Source organism: Cornus florida, unplaced genomic scaffold (assembly GCF_030987335.1).
Source record: "Cornus florida cultivar Cherokee Brave unplaced genomic scaffold, ASM3098733v1 CherokeeBrave_3.0.0_Hap2_Chr01, whole genome shotgun sequence".
Lineage (NCBI taxonomy): Eukaryota > Viridiplantae > Streptophyta > Magnoliopsida > Cornales > Cornaceae > Cornus > Cornus florida.
In genome coordinates, this window is record NW_026775571.1 from 13,344,679 (window position 1) to 13,369,157 (window position 24,479).

The 24,479-nt window shown below is 39.1% G+C and overlaps 1 non-coding gene across 1 annotated transcript; it reads right to left on the reverse strand.

The window, feature by feature from the left end:
- Nucleotides 1-5,214: 5,214 nt before the first annotated feature.
- Nucleotides 5,215-5,321, reverse strand: LOC132284197 (small nucleolar RNA R71). Its single transcript, XR_009472215.1, has one exon. It is a non-coding gene; the product is annotated as a small nucleolar RNA R71 (small nucleolar RNA).
- Between the last annotated feature and the right edge of the window lie 19,158 nt (nt 5,322-24,479).

Consider the following 24,479-nt stretch of genomic DNA (forward strand, 5'->3'; position numbering starts at 1 on the left):
CTGCACATCATGGTGAGGAGGTAGGGAACAACCGGACAGATCTTCACCACGAGGAGGTCCGGCTAAATGATTTGCCGCCAAATCTTCATCGTGTTGATGATCATGAAGGATCAACTCATGTGGATCCATGGCGTGAATAGATTAAGCGAAACGAAGCCATAACTTTCGATCCATATCAAGAAATGCTCAACCAAGAAGAAGCAATGGAGTTTGATTGCCACAAAGCTATACCGCCATGGTACAAGGAGTTTATGGAGGAAAGATCATTCGATCCGTCTTATCGGCCTTCCACGGCAACGTTCGATTATCGAAGTTCAGAAAGGAGATCTATAGATCAGAGAGCTACCGCAGGGTTCCAGAGGGAGAATGAAGCCCTCCGCTCAGCGGCTCGAATGGTTGACTCGCCATTTACCGATGAAATTCTGAATGCTCCGAGTCTGAGGAAATTCTCCATGCCCGTTTTCATTCTGTTTGACAGGACGACCGATCCGATTGATCATGTATATCACATCCAGTTGAAAATGGCCTTAAACACTGAGAACGATTCTTTGATGTGAAAATGCTTTCCTACAAGTCTAGCTGGATAAGCGCTCAACTGGTTCAAGAACCTGCCGAGGGGCTCAGTGGATAGTTTCTAAAGCTTATGCGATCGGTTCATAAGCCAGTACTATGGGAATAAACGTCCAGCAAAGGACATTTTGAGCCTATTCATAATGAAGTAGTACGAGGACGAGCGTCTCCAAGCTTTTCTTACCAAGTTTAACCTTACTAAGAGCATGGTGATTGAATGTCATCCTTCTATGGCAGGTTGAGCGTTTAAATTGGCCATAACTCGTGGCACTCCATTCCACACAAGCTTGGTAGTGAATACGCCGAAGACTATGGATGAACTCAATGAAAGAGCTGATGGTTTTGTGAGCTTAGAAGAAGAAAAGGAAGCTAACGCTCGGAAGACATCTATCATATCAACAGAAGAGAAAACCAAAACAAAGATCAGGCAAAAATAGGTTCAACCACAACGTCAGACCTTCTGGAAATCTGAGAAGAGGCCCAGAGAGGAAGAGTTGGTTACTCCATTAAAAGTCACTTTAGCAAGGCTATACCAAGAAAATAAAGATAAGTTCCGATCTCCTTTACCAATCAAACAGCCCCTCGAACAGAGGGACCAGTCTAAGCATTGTGCATTCCATTCTGACTTTGGCCATTAGACTAATGAATGTAGGAACTTAAGAAGACAGGTAGAGATACTGATAGCCAGAGGGGAGTTCGCAAGTTATATTCAAGGCCCGGCGGTAGAACAGAACCGACCGATGGAGCACGTGAAGAAGAATCAGAAGCCCAGCTCCCACAACTCGCAACCAGTTTGAGTAATCAATGCAATTCATGGTCGGCCAGAATCCACTAAGGAGTCAGATGAACTACTTCGAACACGCCTCCGCCAGGCACAGATGAAGAGGAGGATAGGCAGTGTAAACACTCTGCACGAGCAGAGCGCATCAACATAGATAAAGTTTGACAGAACCGACCTGTTACGCGTTCAAATTCCTCGTGAGGATCCGTTAGTCGTCAGTTTGACAGTAGCGGAGTGCCTGGTACGACGAGTCTTGATTGATCCTGGAAGTAGCGCGAATGTTATGCTGAGGAACACGTTCGATCGGCTCGAAATAAAACCCGAGAGGCTCAAGCCCACGGCAAATCCCTTGCTAGGGTTCGATGGAAAACAGGTGGAACCCATCGGTATGGTAGAAGTCACAGTACAGGCTGCAGAAAGGGTTCTGATAGAGAGCTTTGTGGTTGTTGAGATCCATCCATCTTACAACCTTCTGATGGGTAGAGGGCGGATTCACAGAGTTCAGGGTGTTCCTTCAACTCTGCACCAAGTGATGAGATGCCTGGGGCCTAACGGAAATAAGGTGATTGACATTTATGGGGACCAGGTTGCAGCTAAGGAATGTTATTCTGTGAAGCTGAAATCTGCTGCAAAGGGAAAAGCTCCCATCCGTTCTACAAGCCCCATATAGCAATTACAAGAGCCTCCACCCAGCCAAAGTGGGGAGGAGGAGTTGGGGAACTTGATGAGCGCTGAAAAGTGAGTATTTAAACCCCTTAAGCTTAGGCATTCTAGTACCTTTATCTATCTTACTTTATCATTTTAGATTGATTTCGTATTATTTTCATTTTTAGGCACTTATCCCGAAAATAAGCTAACTCAGCCAAATAAGAGCTTAATTGAAGCAATTCTGGGATTAAACAAAGAAATGAGCAAAGTGGAGAAAGAGGGAAGCAAATGAAGCTAAATATGACAAGCAGCAAAGTTCGATCGATCCAAGTTCAAGGTTCGATCGATCGAACAATGATCGATCTCAGCACTTCAAGATAAATCCAAGCCTTGGCCCAAAAAGCATAAAGTCTAAAAGTTTGATCGATCCAACACCACCCTTCGATCGATCGAACACTTTTGTCCTTATTCAAATGATTGATCCTATCCACAACTGTACCACCCACTAACCACTTTTGTCCTTTTCCCATAAATATCTCCCATAAATATCTCGGATTTGTCTTTTTCCAAAAAGCTTAGCCAGTTGGATCGATCCAGCCTAAGTTCGATAGATCTCAGCCAGTTCGATCGATCCAAGACCAAGGTTCGATCGATCAAACTTCCTCCAGTGTGAAAAAGTTAAAATTCCATCTCATTGAAAGTTGTCCTTTATCCAATCATTAAGGAATGTGTGTGCACGACCCCAGCTCATTTTGGGTGTCATTTTGATCTACCTATATAAGGATAAGGATTGCTTTTTACCAAAGGGGAGCCAACATTATATTCATATCATCTCTTGGAGAGCAAGCTTAGAGGAGGAAGACGCTAGAGACACCATTGGAGTTCTTCATCAACAAGGAGCATATTTCAACCATGGAGTTAGCCCTTGAGGGTTGGAGCATCATCACCATGAGTGGTTAGACATCCTCTTGGGGCTAGAGTTAGCCCTAAGCATGCTTTCTATATCTTAATCTTGTGTATTATTGAGGGATTAGTGTTGTAATTAATATTTTGACACTTTGATATATATAAATCTTGTTTATTCAATGATTTATGTGGTTTAATGCTTTCAATTGATCATTTCATTCTATCCATATGTCTATGTATGCTAGTATAGATGTTAATGTGCTTGTCTCTAGATTTTGTGTTATTGATGCATGTCTATGTGTATTGATGCTATAGATTTGGAGATTGTCAAAACATAGTGCTTAAAGGAATGCTCTTATGATTCTCTTGATGGTTCATGCTTATGCCTTGATGGATTGTGCCTCTCCCCTAGTTTATTTCCATGCTAGTAGTGTAGATGTAGTGTAGTTGTAGTGTAGTGTTAAATGGGAGGATAATCTATGCTTGTTGTTTGATGATCCAAGCTTTTGAATGCAAGTAGCATATATCTCTATCCTTGTGTTGAATTTGGATTGTGACTTTAATGAAAGGATTAATGACTTGTTTTGATCTATTGTGCCTTTCACATGTTGTTTAGACAATATATGCTTCATTGCTTAGATATATTGTGCCTTTCACATGATGTTTAGACAATACATGCTTAACTAGTCATTTTTACTTGTTGAATCAACCAAACACAGATACACCAATATTGTAACACACCATTTGCCCTCATTAATCACTTGTCAATGATATAGAAATGCATTGCTTGGTGGTGATCTCTAAACCCCAAGATCTCTCTCTCTTACTTACTCTTAATTGCATTCTTTGCTATCACTTAGTTTAATTTAGTTGCTCTTTAATCAACCAACGAACCAATTGCTTGATCACTCGACCTACTAGCCCTAATTGTGATTCCACGACATTGCTTAATCCTCATAATCCCTTGGGACGATCTTTACTCACTCTTGCTACTTTAGTAGTAGTGTTAATAGTGGTTTTTATAAATTTAAACTTGACCCAAAAGGCTTTTCTTGAACCGCACATTCACTACATCAATTTGGCGTGTAGGAACGACGTTTTAGGCTTCAAATTTTGGCGCCGTTGCCGGGATTTGTTGATTAGATTAGGCAACGTCGAAATTGTGGAATTGATTAGGATTAGTACTCTTTTGATCATGTCTTTACTTTACTTCTATTTTTCTTGTTGGTTACTTATTGTGTTGATTACTTGACTAGGTGCATTGTTGGAGAAGAAGCAAGCAAAGGAGCCATTGAGCATTCAATTCAAGCAAGCAAAGAAAGCAAAAAGCTAAAAAAATTTAAAAATTTGCTAAGCTAAGCTTTAAATTTGGAGTTGAAGTGCTAAAGGACCTTTGTGAGACATTTTTTACTCAATCCCTTAATTAAATCGTCGGCCTGCATGGAGGCTTATTTTTAATTGTCTTGCATCATTTTTGTTAAAGCATGGGAGTATGAATTAAATGTTTGTGGAAGAAGTGTAATTGCATTGTTGTGAAGGCATAGTGTTTGTCATTCTTTGTGTTTGTTGTGTTTTGCATTATGCATGCATGAACGTCGTTCATTGAGACCAACTCTTATCCCTCTTGATTTACATCTTGAATCTATCGTTAGAAATCCTAGGGGAAGAGGAAGTTCAAATAGAGCCAATCTTTCAATGGATGACCATAATGATGATCATGTTGAGGACATTGGTTACATAGACTAACAAGGTATCCTTCATCCCAATGTGCACAATGAGAACATACAAATACCATTAGGCATGCCTAGGACATTCATTCACAACCACCACAACAACAAGGCCAAGTTCCATATGGAATGCCAAGGCCAATGTATGCTCCACAACCTCCCATCAACAATCAAGGAATTCAAAACCAAGGTGTTCATGTTGCACCTCAAGTAGCTAATCCACCTCTTGCTTTAAGAAACCATTATATGCCTAATGAGTATAATGCACCTACATGCATCCAATTGCCTCCATTTAGAGCACATCATTATGAAATTAAGCCACAAACCATTCAAATACTTCTTAACTATCATGGACTTCCAAGTGAAGAACCTAACAAGCATTTGGATGAGTTTCTTGAAGTATGTTCCACCGTAAAATATACGGACATGCCAGAAGAGGTTTTAAGACTCAAACTTTTTCTATTCACCTTAAAAGATAAGGCAAAGTATTGGTTTAACAATCCTTGGCCTTTTTCAATCACTTCTTGGGCAGAAATGCAACAAGAGTTCTTGAAGAAGTACTATCCGGTTTCTAAGACCAATGCCATGAGAACCTTAATTCGAGAATTTTCACATGGGGATGGAGAAACGTTTCATGAGGCATGGGAACGCTTCAATGAATTGCTTAGGAAGTGTCCACATCATGATATGCCCAAATGGTAATTAGTTCAATACTTCTTTGAGAGCTTATCAGACAACTATAAGGGTATGGTTGATGCTTCCATAGGTGGCTCATACATTAATAGGCATAAGGATGACGTGTGGCGTCTCTATGAGAGCATAAGTGAAAATTCTCTGCATAGAACATTATCATCCAAGAATGGTAGAAATTCAAAAGGTAGGAAGAGTGTTGGCTTACATCAAGTCAACCATTCAAATGAAATAGCTGCCGAAATGAAGTCTTTATCTCAAAGGTTTGATCAATTTTTGATTAACCAAAACTCGGCGAACCAAGTATCTTTCTTCCCTAACCATTCTCATCGTGCATCAAATGAAATATGTATGACTTGTTCTAGTGTTCTTCATTCTACTTCTCATTGTCCTCATGGACAAGTGCAAGGTGAACCTAATGAACAAGTCAATGCGGCTTTTGTGAACCAAGGGAACAATCCTTATGGCACTCATTATAATCCAAGTTGGAGGAATCATCCGAATTTCTCTTGGAAAAACCAAGGAGAGGGCTCAAACCCTTCCCAAGGCAGTTTTCAAGGGAAGTACATTCCACCTCCACTTCAAAACCAAGGATCCCAAGGTTATAGACCTTATCAATCACAAGGGAATCAATTTGCTAAATCTCATTTTCCCAACCAATTTTATTCCCAAGGTAATACTAGAAGTCCCACCTTTGAAGAGAAAGTTTTGAATACTTTGGGCACTTTAGAGGCTAACACTCAATTGCTTCATTCTCACTCTTAATCTATTGCGAAGCTAGAAACCCAAGTAGGGCAAATAGCAAGCACTCTTAATGCAAGAGAGAAGGGAAAGATGCCTATAAATGCCCCACCTAAGCAACAATGTGTTGTGGAAACCCATTCCTCATCGGAAGGCCACACCATTGAACATGTTAATGTGGTGACTACCTTGCGGAGTGGTAGGATTGTGGACAACCAAGTTGGAATGTCCAATGAAGAAAGTGAACCAGTGCAACCTTAAGTTGTCACCCATCCCGTTTCACATCCCATTCCTCCTTCATTGCATATACATGACGTTGTAAATGAGAAAGTCTTGAAAGATGTGTTTGAAAAAGAAGTTTTGAAAAATGATGTTGAAAAGGTTTTGTTAAAAAATGATTTGAAAACTTTTTATGTTGAGGAGAGTTCAACAGAAAAGTTTGAAAAAGTGTTTGAACCAAAAGTTCCATTTCTGGATGCCTTAAAAGGATCCATTTCAAAAGACAAGCAAAAGGCAAAAACCAATGAAATCATGGAAATGTTTAGGCAAGTGAAAGTTAATCTTCCACTATTGAATGCAATCAAGCAAATTCCGGCTTATGCCAAATTCTTGAAGGACTTGTGCACCCAAAAGTGGAAGAACAAGAGCCAAACACCAAGAAAAGTGGTTTTGACCGAGCAAGTAAGCTCAATTTTGCAACATAACACTCTTCCAAAGTTTAGGGACCCCGGTTCACCCACTACATCATGCATTATTGGTGATCATATCATTAATTGGGCGCTTCTTGACTTAGGAGCAAGTGTTAACCTTCTTCCATACTCGGTTTATGTCAAATTGGGCTTAGGTGAATTGAAACAGACGTCGGTAGTTTTGCAACTTACCGACTGATCCATTAAGGAGCCTAGGGGTATAATTGAGGATGTTTTGATAAAGATTGACAAATTCTTCTTCCCGGTTGATTTTGTTGTCATAGACACGGAACCGGTTCCCAATCCTAAGAGTCAAATTCCCGTTATCCTTGGCCGTCCTTTCTTGGCAACCGCTAATGCCAACATCAATTGTAGGACGAGGATAATGAAGATTTCATTTGGCCACATGAAGGTGAAGTTGAATATCTTTAATCCCACACCCAATTCATTTGACAAATATGAAGGAGAAGTTAATGTTGTAGATGAATGTCATAATCTTCAATGCCAAGGAAATGAGCTTTTGTGTAAAACCAAAACTTCCAAAGGATCATCTTTAACCTTGCATTCTAAAAGTCTTGTTCCAAACTCTAGCTTTGAAAGGGCATGGAAGCCCAAAGGTTGTAATTGCACAGACAAGGGACCAAAGATTTCTTTTGAGCTTAATCTAACAAGTTCTTCAAAGAACCATTTGTTGGGAGGAGTTCAAAGCATCTATCACCCCAACAAGGAGGGAATGCATTATAAGATCTTTGATCTGGGCTAAAAGAGCCCAATGTCTTGCTAGAGACGTTAAAGACTAGCAAAAGCATTCGTAGGGTGTCAAAACCCTATTCCTCCCCCATTTTTATCTTCCATTTCATTTCTTGCGAAGTCTAGATACTTGTTTTTGGTTTATATGCATTTCAAGGAACTTTGGTGAGGATTGCATAAGCTTTCATGTCATTATTGAGCATTCTACATAGTTCGATCGATCTCAAACTTGAGTTCGATCGATCAAACTCCTCTCTACACCCAACACTTAGAAAAATTTTCGACTTGCAGAAACCTGCATCCAAATCACCTCTCTGTCCCATTGTTCGAACTAACTCTTAGATCGATCAAGAAACCTTCGATCGATCCAACTTTCAAGTTCGATCGATCTCATGTTCCAACACTTAGCCAATTTTCTGAGCCGAAAACCTGCATATTTTTGCTCTCTGTCTGATCGATCAAACTCTTGTTTCGATCGATCTCAGTCTTCATTTCATTATTTTTACTTTATTTTGACTTTTCAAATTTCCAAAACCCAAAAATATTTGCATTTGCATTTCATTTTATTTTTCAAAATGTTTTCAAAAATTCAAAAATATTCTATTTTAATTAATTTTTAATTATTAATGTTTATTCAATTAAATCTAATTAAAAAAAAAAACCCAAAAATATTTTATTTTATTTTATTTTCCAATTTTTTTTTAATTTTAATCCCAATTTTTAATTTTCATTTTGCAATTTTCAAAAAATTTCAAAAATCCAAAAATACTTTGAAGAGAGTTCATCAAAGTTCGATCGATCGCAGTTGAGTTCGATCGATCGAACCCTGTCGGGAATGTTTTTAAAAATAGAACCGAGGGTTTGCAAGATCGATTATAAAGATTATCTAACTCACCCTCATCCTCAAAACCCTAACCTCTCTTTATCGCCGTCACTGTCTAACCACTTCACCATCTCCAGCGAAGCTTTCCGGCGAGTTTCCAAGCTTTACATCTCTCTCTCATCTCAGATTCCATCTTCCCCTCTTCGCATCCACTTCTCTCACTCGTTCAAGGTAAGAACTGAAATCCACTTTGAGATTTGATCTTCAATTTGATGATTCAATGATTTACATACTCGATTTAGGTTGCTTAGATGGTTGAATCTCCATTTTTAAAGCTTTGAAGCCTTGAGTTTCTATATGTATATATATGTGTATGCTTCTATGTATATATATGTGTTTTTGATCTATCTTTGGGAGTTTGGGCCTCGATTTATGATGGATATTTGTTGATTTGATGTGTTGTTGGGCCTACGAACACGTTCGTGTAGGCCCCATGCTTCCAAAGTCATAGATCTGTGACCTTTGAGTTTTCAACGTCGCATAGTTTGATCGATCGAACTAGTATCTCCGATCAATCATGAAAGATCGATCGAACTCATATCTTTGATCGATCGAAGTAGTGAGATCGATCTCACTTACTTTCGATCGATCCAACTTTTGTGATCGATCTCACTTCTTTTTATGATCGATCGAACTTCACAGATCTCACACACACACTTCATTCATCATATCTTATGTTCATGTTATCATATCTATGCCCAATGCCTGTGATATTCCATATTGGATACATTTCATACTTACATTGTTTAGCATGTTCCATATTCTACCACTTGCATAAATTCATGTCATATTTGTTTTATCTATTTTATTTGACATACATGATTTTATTTCGTGCTTCTAAATTTCTTATTCTGGCACTAACTCCCATTGCAAGTTTTTCTTTTTCTTTTTGCAGGCCATGGTAAAGAGGAAGACCGTTGCCAACAGGAAACACGGGCCCACCCGACATACTAGGCCACGAACAGAGGAGCCAGCAGAGCCCTCTTATGCATAGCGGGAGCCAGCACAGGCTACCCCGCCTCAGTCACCATCTCATGAGCCTGAGGATGACCACATACCATCCACTTCTGTGGCTCATCCTACTTTCACTCCATCACCATCTCCACCGCAAACTGGAGCTGAGCATTCACATATACCACCTCAGCCTGCTCAGCGAGCTCATCTGGGGTGTGATAGGCTCACGCCTCGATATGTGCACATGACGCTCGACTATGAGTCAGAGTTTGACACGGCCTTCTTCTTTCGATCAGTGCTGACCCGATCCGCCTACCAGGATATTATTCAGAGGGGCCTAGCCGCTATTCTTGCCCCTGTTACAGAGCCAGTCTACCCACGGCTGGTTCGGTTGTTCCACCAGAACCTCCGACCATCGCCACGTACCACAGCCGAGATGGTCACTTCTATCGATGGCCATCCGATCACCATTACAGTGGACACTTTAGCCCGCTCTTGCCACTGTCCACATAGATGTCCCCCAGAGCTTCAGGACACATATCCGAGGCTATTCAGGCCTTCATATGCCAACATGGTGATAAGCGCCGAATATTATATATTCAAGCGCCCTAAATTGCATTAGTAAAGTCCGTTGTATGTTAATTTATGTAGATTATCTTCATTTCTATGTTTTTATGCATTTTCAGGTCCATTTGCCAAAAAAGGAGCAAAATCAAGGCTTTGTGGAGTTTTGGCCATCAAAAGGCACAATTCTGAATTTCTGGCAGCAGTGGAGTCAGGACTTTGCTCACCATTTTGACCTTGCAAACTCGAGAACTGGACTTCCATTATAAAATGACATATTTAGAGCTCTGAATCAGCTTTCCAAATCTTCAAGAAGTTCGTCATTCGGAGCTCGGACCAGGGAGTTATGGCCTTGTTACCAGAGGTGCGCAGAACTGCCTGGCAGCAATGAAATTCTGCCTTGATCTTCATTTTCGACCAATCATCCTTGAGAATTGGATCTCCACCAAAACATGAAGTTTTTAGAGCTCTGAATTAGCTTTCTAAATCTTCAAACGGTTCATCATTCGGAGCTCGGAGCAGAGAGTTATGGCATCTCTCCAAATCTTTAAACGGTTCATCATTCGGAGTTCGGAGCGCAAAGTTATGGCTGTTTAACCAAAGTAGGTCTGGGCGGAGCAAGTGAAGCATGGGCATTTTTACACTAAATTCGAGCGCTCGAGGCCTTGCTTAGAGTGCTCGAATTTGGGGCAGAATTGCCTTCGGGAATTCTCATTTTGGCAGCCACTTGTGCATTGGTTTCCTCATTTTCTACTTACTTCTTTATGAGGTGGTTGGGGATGTTTTTTGGAGGAGAGAGAGAGCTTTGTTGAAGGAGATAAGGCAAGGAAGGCCACACATATCATTATCCTATATATTCTACAAGATAGAGGAGAGAGAAGAGAGCAAGAAGAAAGGTGTGTTCTTGGAGCTAGAAGAGGGGAGCTCGAAAATGGAGGTCAAGGCTTTGATTCTTCCTTCTTCTAGCTCACTCATGGGTAACTAAACCTCATCTAGGGAGGTGATGAAGCCTCCCCTTTTGTTCATGTTCTAGATTAGGTTCTATTTTGGGGATTATAATGTATAAACTTTGGTCTTTTCATAGTTTAAGAGCTTATTACTTCTTGTAATGAATATTCATGTTTAAATGATTGATGTGAGTTATTTAGCTTGTCTTGATGATTCTTACATTAGTCTTATTGCTTTTATTTTCATAGTGACAATGAAGATATTAACTATGAATGGTTTTCAAGGCATGTTGATTTTGAAACTTGATATTCCATTGCTTAGGTACCTCCTTTGATGGATTATGCTTGATTCTTACCTTCATGTGCTTCATCATTTGATTGAATGCTTGATGGTCTTTTGCTTAAGTTAATGTATTTGATACTACACCCTAGTCTAGGTAGTCCAAATGTGTTGTCTTTTGATAGACCATTCTTGTTTTAATCTCATGAACTTCTTATTGGTTATGAAGCAACTATGTGTTGCTACATAATTCTTGATCATTGCTTATATAGTGTTTATCCCCAATTTAGTCTTGATTTAGCATGTATTTAGGGCGTAGGTGGATTCACTTCTCTAGTTTCCCCTTTTATTATCTCTAACTCTCATTTACTAACACTATTATTTTATGCACTTTGAATTCCTAGTTTAGTGACCATAAAACAAACCCTCTATGAACAACCCTTATCACTCTAAAATGACTTTAGACACTTAGGTTGCCTTAAGACTAGCGCAGTCCCAGTGGTTCGACTTACCCGACCAATAGCCCTATTTTACAATGATTCGTGCTATTGCGAAGGTTGATGTATAGTTGATCAACCGATAAATTTTTGGCGCCGTTGCCGGGGACTGCAAACGGTTTAGCAACCAAAGTTTAGGGTTAAATTTAGTCTGATTGTGCATATTGTGTCTTGTGAATATTCCTTGTATGTTTTGATCATCTTCGTGTTGTAAGATTCTAGGGACTCGAAGCTCGCCGTGGGATTGCTAGCAAATTGTAAGTCTAGAGGACCCCAGGTAAGTCTCTTGACTTCTAGTTTTGCATTGTGAATATTGTGTATGTGTTTAATTTAGTTGTGAAGCCCTTGTCGAGGCTCTTAACTTGTTTATATTTTGTATTCAAGCATCGGTCCTTGTCGTGGCCATTTACATTTTCTGTCTTGATAATTGAGGAGAAAGGGAACATCGTATGTGGAGTTGTGGTTGATGAATTGCTTTGTTGAGTATATGCTTTGTTGTTGATGTTCGGTCGTAGGTCACTTTCCTTACCCACAATCGATTCTCCCATTGATATTAACTCTCTTGAAAGAACTCTTAGACGGAACCTTAGGGAACCCACTCTTATAAGGGACCTTGGAACTGAATTCAATATAATGGGGGATAACGTAGGAAATCCGGGGAATGAAAGGGCTGAAATTCCTAATATCGAGCCAATGACTCTTAGAGATCATTTCATCCCTACCACCTATGCTTCTCCATCTTGCATAGTGATGCCAAACATCGATGCCGCTCAATATGAGATCAAGTCTAGTACCATTCAAATGCTTCCATCATTTCATGGCTTTGATAATGAAGATCCATATAAGCATCTTGATGAGTTCCTTGAAATCTGTTCGACCATCCGGTTGAGAGGTTTTCCGGACAATGCACTTCATCTCCATCTTTTCCCATTCTCCCTAAAGGATAGGGCAAAATATTGGTTGAACTCCCTCGCTCCCAACTCTATTACTTCTTGGGCTCAATTGCAACAAGAATTCCTTAAGAAGTATTATCCGGTGAGTAAAACCAACCAAATGAGGCGTTCCATTCTAAGCTTTTCTCAAATTGATGGAGAACAACTCCATGAGACTTGGGAAAGGCTACAAGATCTTCTTCGGAAATGTCCTCATCATTTGATCCCAAAATGGCAATTAGTGCAAGCTTTCTATGCCGGTTTGACCGACACCCATAGATTTATGGTTGACTCTTCTTGTGGTGGGATGTTCATGTCCAAGAATGCGGATGAGGCTTGGACCTTACTTGAGAATTTGAGTGAAAATTCACTTTAACACAATTCTCGTAGGGCTCCGACCTCAACCACTCCAAAGAACACCAATCCTTGTCAACAAAAATCAATAAGGGAGGAATCATCTCAAGTGGATGCCATAGCTCATAAATTCTACCAATTGATGGCACCACATCTTCCTCCTTCAGTGTCTCAAAATCCGGCAAGTTCGGTTTGTGCCTCATGTAATAGTCCATTTCATCTCTCGGAAGATTGCCCCACACCGGAGCAATTTCCCAATCCCAACCAAGAGCAAGCTAATGCCATGTTCTCACGGCCCGGGAACAATCCATATTCCAACACCTACAATCCGGGTTGGCGAGACCATCCGAATTTTTCGTGGAGGCAACAAGCCCCACAAAATTCCCAACTTCAAAATCAAGGGCCTCAAAATCAGCCCTCTTCTCAATATCAAGGTAGGCCTTTCCAAGCCTCTTCAAGCTACCAACCTCCATACAATCCAAATGTCTCCACTCAACCTCCTGTGAATCCAATTGATGAGATAGTGGCTGCAAACAAGCAAATGATGGAATCATTAAATGTGCAAATGATGGAATCATTAAACAAGCAAATCATAGATTCCAACAATCATCTCTTGACATCCTTGCAACCTACTCTCCAAATGGTTCACTCCCATACTCAATCCATAGCTAGGCTCGAAAATCAAATGGGACAAATAGCTAACCAAGTGAACCAACTTCTTCAAAAAGACAAGGGTAAGCTTCCCGCTCAACCATTTGAAAATCCTAGAGGAATGCATGTGATTGATGAAACCCCTCCTCCGAGTGGGCCGACTCATGAACAAGTTCAAGCTATCACCACCCTTCGGAGTGGTAGAGTGGTTGACAACAAGGTTGATGGAGACACAAGTGAGAAAAACCCTCCGTTGAAAAATCCAAATTCAAGCTCTTCAAGTCCAAATCCAAGTTCTTCTTGTCCAAATACCATTCACGGAAGTCCCACGCATGTCACCCCAAATGTGGAAACTACTTATGAGCCAAAAGCTCCGTTCCCTCAACGTCTTCAAGAGTCGACACATTTTGGGAATAAGAATTGCAAAATTCAAGACATGTGGGAGGTCTTTAGGCAAGTAAAGATCAATCTTCCTCTCTTGGATGCTATCAAGCAAATTCCTCCCTATGCAAAATTCCTTAAGGATTTGTGCACTCAAAAGCGCACTTCCAGAAGTCATTTACCAAAGAAAGTGAGGTTAACCGAAAATGTTAGTGCGATCATTCAGCACAGCACTCCTCCGAAGTATAAGGATCCGGGTGCCCCCACAATCTCTTGTGTCATTGGTGACAACAAAATCGAGAGGGCCCTCCTTGACTTAGGAGCTAGTGTGAATTTGATTCCATATTCGGTTTACCTACAACTTGGTTTGGGAGATCTAAAGCCAACTCCGATAGTGTTGCAATTTGCTGATCGATCTATTAAGCAACCACGGGGAATTATTGAAGATGTGATCATAAAAGTGGACAAATTCTACTTCCCGGTAGACTTCGTGGTTCTTGATACGGAACCAGTCCATGATCCAAGAAAACACATTCCCATAATTCTCGGACGTCCTTTTCTAGCTACAGCTAATGCTTCCATTAACTGTAGATCCGGATTGATGGATATCTCTTTTGGGAATATGAATGTTAAGCTCAATATCTTCAATGTTGTGCAACTTCCTTCAGATGACAATGAGTGTTTTGAAATCACTATTGCTGATGAACACATTCAAAATCCAATGCCACCTCCTTCAACGGAGGATCCCCTACATGCTTGCTTGGTCCCTTTTGATTTTGAGGATTTTGGTGTGGACAAATCCATTCGGGAAGTCAACTCCTTGCTTGATATTCCATCACCATTTTCCTCTCCTTTATGGGAAGCACCAAATCCATCTCTATCGTGGGATTGTCCATCTCCTTCCATTTCTTCACCGGAGTTACCTCAACATTTTGAGGGTGAACCACCGGACAAAGGTAAGGAAAATGTTGACAAGTTGCTGAAAATTCTTCCAATCATTCCAGCCCAATCTAGAATCATTGTCCATGATACTCAACCTGTGAACAAACCATTTGAGTACAATGAGGTATATGACTTGGAGATTGCAAATATGAAAGGTCATGATCCTACCATTGTTAGTCAAAACAATGACATTCAACGAGCCTCCATAATCTCGAACAAGCAACACCTTTGCTTAAATCTGAAAATAAAAGAAGTGAGATTAAAAGCGATGCTCAAATCCTCTAAGGCCAACCTTGTTTCTCTTCGGAAGGATCAATATCCCTCACCATTCATTGATCCAAGTCTGAGACCATATGAAGGAGGCAAGTTGCATACGGAGCGTTAAGGATCCATCTCTCCAATGGATCCTGATCCTGGTTCGTCTAGCTATCGACATTAAATTTAGCAAAGCAAGGGAAGAAATTCTTTCGATGTTCCAAGCTTCCCTCATTTCAATTGCCTGAGCCTTGAAATTTTCCGGGAAATGGTTTCGAAAAGCCAAAAATTTGATTTTTCTGGAATGCTCTTCAATTGTGTTTCACAATTTTAGACCGGCTTATTAGACCTTCTCAACTCCTGTTTTCATTCCCGCAAGTTTCCGGCTCTATCAGACAATTTTCTCGGACTTTCGACATGGCACTCACATGCATAGCCTCTCATCTTCAATGCATTGTTGGATCATGGTTGCTCAAAATCATCCATGCATTTGTGTGATGTTGCGAAAGTTTGAAAAGTTTCTTAATTTCATTTATGCAGTAGAGAGTAGTTGCAAGGTCTCAAAATTTTCCCAAATTTCATCCATGCATTTGAGATGAAGTGCAAAGTTTAAATTTTTCCATGCATTGAATTAAAATGGAGTTGCTAAGTTTTAAAAAAAAATTCCATGCATCAGAGAAAAGTTGCCAAGTTTAAAAATTTTCTACATTCATCCAAGCATTGGTGCACAATTGCAAAGTTTGAAGAATTTTCAAAAAATTAATCCATGCATTGGATTGACATTGCAAGTTTTAAAAATTTTCCATGAATTGTGTGATGTTGCATTGAAGAGATATTCAAAAATTCCAAAATTTTCAAATTCATTCAAAGTCTGGAAATTTTCCAAAGATGATGCAATTTGAAAATTTTCTTCAGTACATTCAAGCATTATGAGACAATTTGAAAATTTTCAGACATTCTTCCATTCCATGGGAATGACATGCAAAATTTTTTTTGTTTCCAAGTCGCCAACTTGCAAAATTCCTGGAATGATGTTGCAAATGCATCAAAATGCATGAAAATGCATGCAATAGTGCTCACTGTCTCCCATGGAATGAGATTGCAAATGCAAATGCATGGAATTTCCATGCATGGACTCCATTTTGAACAACTTCCATTTCCATGTTGCTCACATTCCATATTCCATTGCAACAAATTCAACTTCTATGGTGCTCACTGTCTTGCATGTTTTCCCTTTCACTCATTGCTTCAGTCCTCACAGCCGAGCTCACCCCCTAGCCTACTGAGCCAATTTCGTGCCCTCCAAATCCCATTCAGATTGCTCCAAATTACCACACCAATTTTGCATGCTCACTGCCCAAGTTTGGAGTGCTCTAGCTTCCATTTGGATTGCTCCAAACTTCTCCACCATCATTCCGAGGCTGCTGCTTGTCTTTAGAGCACTCTAATTCCATTTTAGAGTGCTCTAAATGTGAACCAATCTCATCCCAAGCTACTGCCTTCATTTAGAGCACTCTAGCTCCCATTTGGAGTGCTCTAAATGTGAGCCACCATCCCTCTCGGCCTCACACCATTCAACCACCATCAACCTCACTTCACCACCCTCATCTCATCCCACCATGCATGCAACCCATAACTCACCACCATCAACCCCCCAACCTTCCTCATCTCTCTCGGCAAACCTCAACCCATCAAACCCACCATCTCAGCATCTCCATCCACCACCCCAACTCTCACTCAACCTCATCTCCTCTCCTCAGCTGCCAACCCCTCTCCTCCACCAACTTCACAACCCAACCACCCTCAACCTCACCACCCCATGCAAACCCACCTTCACCTCCTCTACCTTTTTCCCCACTCTCCTCTAACCCAAGCACCATCATCAACCTCTCATCCACATCTTCCATTAACCACAAATAATGGGCCTTGTGTTCTCCATTGTTGGGTAAGTGTCTACCCTCTTTTTCTTTCAATTTTTGATCAATGGAGGATGGGATTGCTTGTGTGAAGGATTTGTGATTGTTTGGGAGTTGTGTATTGCATTTGCAGGGCCAAATTTTTGGATTTTCTCATCTCTAATCAACCTTTGGCCCTCTTCCTTTTTGTCTTGCACACCACGTGTTTGACGAATTGCCTAAGCCAACTTTATCTCTCTAAATGCACGGCTTTTGGCATTGTTTTGTTTTCCATTTTACACTTATGACTCATGTGTGCCAATTTGTATTTTGTATGGATTTTTACCTTGCAATCACATTCGTCTTAGTGTTTTCATTTCTGTTTTGATTTTTTTTCTTAAGAGACCTATGCTTTCACCTGTGTACATTAGTTCTGTCTTGATAGGTCTTCATGTCCAAGTTTGGGGGACGCCGTTGCGCACTCACATGGCTGAACATCTACGTCGTCGTCACTCCACTTGGTATTATTGTTCTTTTACCCTCTTTGCGCTTATTTTGATTTACTTGTCTTCTCACATTGAGGACAATGTGACATTCAAGTTTGGGGGTGCATTTATGTATTTTTGGTTTTACATTTTTGCTAAGCAATGATAATGGAATTTGAAACCTGTTGGAGATGAAAGCATATGTTTAAAACTTTGTGTATAGAAGCAGCTGATATTTTTGAAAATAAAGAAAATTTAAGTTGAAATGATCATGTAGATTCAAATTAGTCTGTATAAATGTCTCAATTAAATTCTCGCTGGATTTGACACTCTTTTAAGCTTCACAATGCACAGATGCACATTGGAAACTTAACTGTGAGGCATGCAACTTGATTGACCTTGACCTTGCCCTAGTTAATCTGATTTGATGAACCTAATGGATGAATACTTTTGGCATGAATCTAAAAAAAAAAAACTGAAAAGGAAATAAAATAATGACCAGTTGACGTTCGTAGCCTTTCCAACTCGAGCTATTAAGCCCTAGGAGTGTCTCTACACTTAACACCCTAAAGCCATCTGGTTTGGGAGTTGTTGGCCTAACGCTTGCTACAAGGGTTGGTTAGAAAGCTTAAAGGACTTAAACATTGCACGGTCATTCAAAAAAAAATAAACTGGTAATAAACATGGTTCGTTGGAGTTCGTAGCCTTTCCAACTTGAGCTATTAAGCCCTATGGAGTGTCTCTACACTTAACACCCTAAAGCCATCTGGTTTGGGAGTTGTTGGCCTAACGCTTGCTACAAGGGTTGGTTAGAAAGCTTAAGGGACTTCAGCATTGCACAACCATTCTATGTTTCGCTTGAGTTACAATAAATTGTCAACAAGCAACAAAAGTTGTCTTGTAAATAAAATCATGCCTTAGGGACCTCATTTAAAGGGGAATTCAATGATTTGAAAACTTGCGCTTTGGAATTGGAAAAGAAAGTAAAAGCCGCATGTTGAGAATCTAATTCACTTTCACTGAAGCTAGAGTTGATTTCCATTCAAGAGATGATAATTGAGTTATTTATATAGACTTTGATGTTGATGCATGTATGTGGAAATGTATTTAGCCAATTTTTGTATCAACGCTTCATATATGCAAGGTAGTCTTCCCAATGACCCCATCTCCAGCTCTTTTTCTATTTCAAGTTATTTTTTGAGCAATATATATATCTTATTTTACCATGGATGATATTTTTGCAGTAGCAAGCCCATGGTTGTCTTTTCATTAAATTTTTCATTGTAGTTTTGCTAAGGGACTAGCAAAATGTAAGTTTGGGGGTGTGATAAGCGCCGAATATTATATATTCAAGCGCCCTAAATTGCATTAGTAAAGTCCGTTGTATGTTAATTTATGTAGATTATCTTCATTTCTATGTTTTTATGCATTTTCAGGTCCATTTGCCAAAAAAGGAGCAAAATCAAGGCTTTGTGGAGTTTTGGCCATCAAAAGGCACAATTCTGAATTTCTGGCAGCAGTGGAGTCAGGACTTTGCTCACCATTTTGACCTTGTAAACTTGAGAACTGGACTTCCATTATAAAATGGCATATTTAGAGCTCTGAATCAGCTTTCCAAATCTTCAAGAAGTTCGTCATTCGGAGCTCGGACCAGGGAGTTATGGCCTTGTTACCAGAGGTGCGCAGAACTGCCTGGCAGCAATGAAATTCTGCCTTGATCTTTATTTTCGACCAATCATCCTTGAGAATTGGATCTCCACCAAAATATGAAGTTTTTAGATCTCTGAATTAGCTTTCTAAATCTTCAAACGGTTCATCATTCGGAGCTCGGAGCAGAGAGTTATGGCCTTGTTACCAGAGGTGCGCAGAACTGCCTGGCAGCACTGAAGTACTGCCTTTCTCCCCATTTTCGACCAACCAGACTTGAGATTTGGGTCTTCATCAAAACATGAAGTTTTTAAAGCTCTGAATCATCTCTCCAAATCTTTAAACGGTTCATCATTCGGAGTTCGGAGCGCAAAGTTATGGCTGTTTAACCAAAGTAGGTCTGGGCGGAGCAAGTGAAGCATGGGCATTTTTACACTAAATTCGAGCGCTCGAGGCCTTGCTTAGAGTGCTCGAATTTGGGGCAGAATTGCCTTCGGGAATTCTCATTTTGGCAGCCACTTGTGCATTGGTTTCCTCATTTTCTACTTACTTCTTTATGAGGTGGTTGGGGATGTTTTTTGGAGGAGAGAGAGAGCTTTGTTGAAGGAGATAAGGCAAGGAAGGCCACACATATCATTATCCTATATTCTAGAAGATTAGAGGAGAGAGAAGAGAGCAAGGAGATGGAGTTCTTCAAGCTTGAAGAAGGGAGCACGAAAATGGAGGAGGTCTTCAAGCTTCTTCCTTCTTCCATTGCTCCTATGGGTAACTAAATCTTCTCTAGGGAGGTGATGAAGCTCCTCCCTTGTAAGCATGTTCTAGTGTAGATTTTACTTTTGGGATTTCAATGTATTATTGTTGGTGATTTTATGATCTAGAGCATCATATGTGTTGTAATGAATTCTAATGTCTATACATGATTATTTTGAGCTATTCATCTTGTCTTAGATGGTTTCTCTTCCTAATCATATTGCTTGCATTTCCATAGTGACAATGGAAGTTAGATCATAGAATGGTTTTAATGGCATGGAGTTTGAGAACTTTGATAAATCATTGCTTAGGATGCCCTTTGATGGTTTATACTTGATTCTTAACTTTGTGTGCTCTCATCATTTAATTAAGGGCTTGATAATCTTTGGCTTAGGGAGCATGTTGAAGACTACACCCTAGTTTAGGTAGTTCAAGCATGTGAATCTTTGATGGATTATTCTTGTTTTTGATTTAATGAACCTCTTGAGGATAGTATAGCAACCAAGGGTTGTTATGTGTCATGACCATCATTTACGTTGATTTTCCCAATTTAATCTCAATCTAGAATTTGTATAGGGTTGGAGCGGATTCATTTCCTTAGTTTTTCTCTACTTGTATTTCATTTCTTTTTAATTCTTGCAAGTTTCTAATTTATGCAATTTCAATATTCTTAGCTTAAGTGACAAACAACAAAACCTTTATAAACCCTTCATCATTCTAGAAAGATTCTAGACACTAAGGTTGCCGTAAGACTAGCGCAGTCCCAGTGGTTCGATTTACCCGACCAATAGCCCTATTTTACAATGATTCGTGCTATTGCGAAGGTTGATGTATAGTTGATCAACCGATCACATGGCAGTTTTCCTCACAGGTCACCATGCCAGTGGCGAGACCTTCGCCACCCGGACATTCCTTCTTGATGACCTATGGTTTATTGAGTGAAAATCCTTTGGGCTTATTATTTTATTGGCTACAATGAATTAATAATTAGCCCGGTCCATGGATCCAATTTAATTAATTTATAAATTAATTTCTATTCCACTAAAAGAAATTAATTGAACTCCAATTAAATAATAAACAACCTCTAAGTCAATGTTGCACTTTGGTCCCTCTATGCATAATTAGTTATCGAATAAATAAAGCCATCAATCCAACTACTTAATTAATATATTTATTTTGATACCTTTGATTATTTCTAGCTCGATCACAATAAAACATTTGCTTGACAAAAATAATAATTTAAATAAATAAATATATAATAAATCATTTTGTCTAAAAACACACGAAGTCCCTCGAATTTACTTTGTGATCAACCATAATCAATACAAAATAAATACAAGTAGCAATGATGCAAATATTGAAAATATAACCCTCTAACTATTAATTACATAACTACCCAAAGTGTCGGTCTAAGGATCCCGAAGTATCCGCCGAACAAATCAAAGTAATTATTAATTAATAAAAGAGTTTATACTTTTCTCATGCTTAAGAGTCAAATGTCATGACGGTGATAGGGAGCAATTGCATACGACGGCTTTCGCAATATATCTCAACTTACCGCGAATCCAGTTCAAGTCTTAATTAATTATGAGTCCATCCATAATTACCGACTATGAACAATTTATGATTACTATTTATATTCATGTATTGATCGCCATTACATACATATATAAATATCTCTTGTAATCAAATGGACACTATCAATTACATAGTGAATTGAAACATAATACATTGAATTCACCAATTGTATAAAGTATAAATATTTCAGATACGTCAGGAACATATGTCACTTTAATTCAAACAGAAATTTGGTATGTCAGGGCATATAAATCCCAACAATATCCTCCCATAGGCTTTTTCTCTTCGGATGCTTTAGGGTCGAAGCTCGATACTTCAAAGTTTAACGAAAGTACTAATCCATTGGACTATTAAGACATCTTCTCTTCGGATAGCTTCAAAGAATGTAAAAGCAATAATATATACCTTCGGTTAATTTTAGTGATTCTTTGATGAATGGGTTCATGTTATGACTCCTTTGTTTAATTCGAGTGATACAATGATGAAATTTACATGAAGAAACAAAGTTGTTATTGCCATAGAAGAATTTGATGTGGACCTAACGAGTGATTTCTTTGCCCCCTTTCTTTTGACAAAAGTTGAGATGTATGGGACCATACATGACTTTGCGGTGGACCTTGACATCTGGTTTCATTTTCTTTTCATTGTGGGAACAAATGAAATGTGAAATTATAGTAACACATTCTTGGATGATTAATTAAGGCATATAACTGTATTTAGCAAATGACAAACATATTGTAATAGTGGCACATGAATTCATATTTTTAAGGCCTTGAAAAGTTCTAATTATGGATGATTATTGTTGACTAATCAATTTCATATTGGTTAAGCTGATTATTAGAATTTTTAATTTTTTTGTTTTTTGTTCTTTTGTTTTGCATTGAAGAGCTATTTAATTAACAAGGTATCACCTTCTGTTTCCTCTTGAAGATAAGTTCCTCTTTTGTTTTGTTGATTTTAAGTAATTTCAGATTTTTAGTAATTTTTCTTTATTATAATAAATAATAAAGCCAATTGTAGTAGGATTGATAGCAGACTATATAAAGGGTGGCTAGAGTACTGGAAAGAGGAGTGATGAATAATATTCCTAATAGAATTGTAGCAAGATTGTTTGCTTGTCTTTTTTTCTCTTTGTTCTAGCATTCCTTTCCTTCTTCGTTTAATTTTCCCTTGCTTTAGACAACAATTGTTTGTCCTCTTTTGGTAAGGCGGCACCAGTGGTATCAAAATGTAGGTTTGGATTTCCGATTGCGTAATCATGCTTTCACGACAACAACCGAGAAGAGAACGTCGTAAGATGCAAGGTCCAACCAAACCCTTACCCTGACCCTTACCCCATCAAAGTCAAAAACAAAGTCGAGAATTTGCAGAGACAAGTTGAGATGTTGAACCAACAATTGGCTCAACATGTTATCAACTTGCCGATTGATGACAACTTTCTAATGGAGGAAGACCTATCTAACATCAGAACTGTCACGAAACATCCGTTTTATATTTCGTGTCACCATAGATCATCCGGTGATTGGATCGACCATTGTTGGGAGGCAAATATTAAAATTGAGATTCCTGAATTTCACGGGATTCTTAAGGAAGAGGAGTTTATCAATTAGCTAAAGACCACTAAAAGAGATTTTGAATACCACATGATACCATATCACAAGAAGGTCAAGCTCGTAGCTATACGTTTAAAAGGTAAAGCATCGACATAGTGGGAGAAATTACGGATTACCCAAAAGCATAGAGGTAAACCAAAGATTGTAGAATTGGAGAAGATGAAGAAAAAGTTGAAGAAACATTTTTTGCCTTTCAATTATATAGAATCGATGCACCAACGTTTGCATATTGTGAGGCAAGGAGACCGTAATGTGGAAGCTTACACTACAGAATTTTATGAGTTTATCAACGAGCTTTGGTGTGGAGAAACAACAAAACAAGCAGGTTTTGCGCTCCAGCAGCACTTCCACAAGGTTGCAGTCCGCTTTTAAGTGCAAATCAGCCTCTACAACGGTGCAAAACGAGGCCCAACATGTGGGACAGTAGCTGCCAGTTGTTGATGGTGTTAGAGAGCAGGCTGCCACTTTGGAAAACGGCGAAAATTATGGAAGGCCGGTAGGCCAAAGTCAAGGTGGAGACCTTGGGCTAACGTGTTGCAAGTGTGGAGAGCGTGGGCATAATCGACTTAGTGCAGGAAGCATGAAAACAAATTTTGATTGAAGAAGATGATGCAACCCCAGAGGTCCAGCCAAAATATGATGATTATCCGGAGGAAGAGGATGATGATATCTTATATGGTGATTTAGGTGAATTTTTAGTTATGAAAAAGTCACTATTGATTCCAAAACATGAGGGAATTCGATGCAGCAAAAGAAGAGGATGGTTGACGTGGAGAAAGTGATTAGACGTTCACAAGGAACGAGAGTTACTGCTGGGTACTGAATGTATATATATTTAAATTGCGATTCAATACTTCATTGCTATTTTGTGTGTATATATATATATATATATAAATTGCGATTCAATACTTCATTGCTATTTTGTACCATTGGTAATAATTTGGATATCTTGGCATTTGGACTGGTGTGAGGCCTTCAATGATTGCCTCAGTCCTGTTTTCATGAACAGCAGTGTTTTCATTCATATGAAGGATTAATAAAATATATAAGTAATTTTCGTATAAATAAAGCATTAATACACGATATATATGTGTTAGTGTCCCAACATAGAAGGAAAAAAAGTTATCAAAATGATAATAGTACACAAGTTTACAAAATCAACTTTAACTTCTCTAACTTGGATCCAATCCCAATTGTTAAGATAAAGAATGCAATATGTTAATGGCATTTTTTTTTTTTTTTGGTTTACTTAACGAATGATGAGACATATAAACACTTGCATTTATTGATAAATCATTTTATTTAGCCTGTAGTTTTAGCCTTGCATATGATTATGGAATTTTTCATTTTCGATCTTAGTCATGTTCTA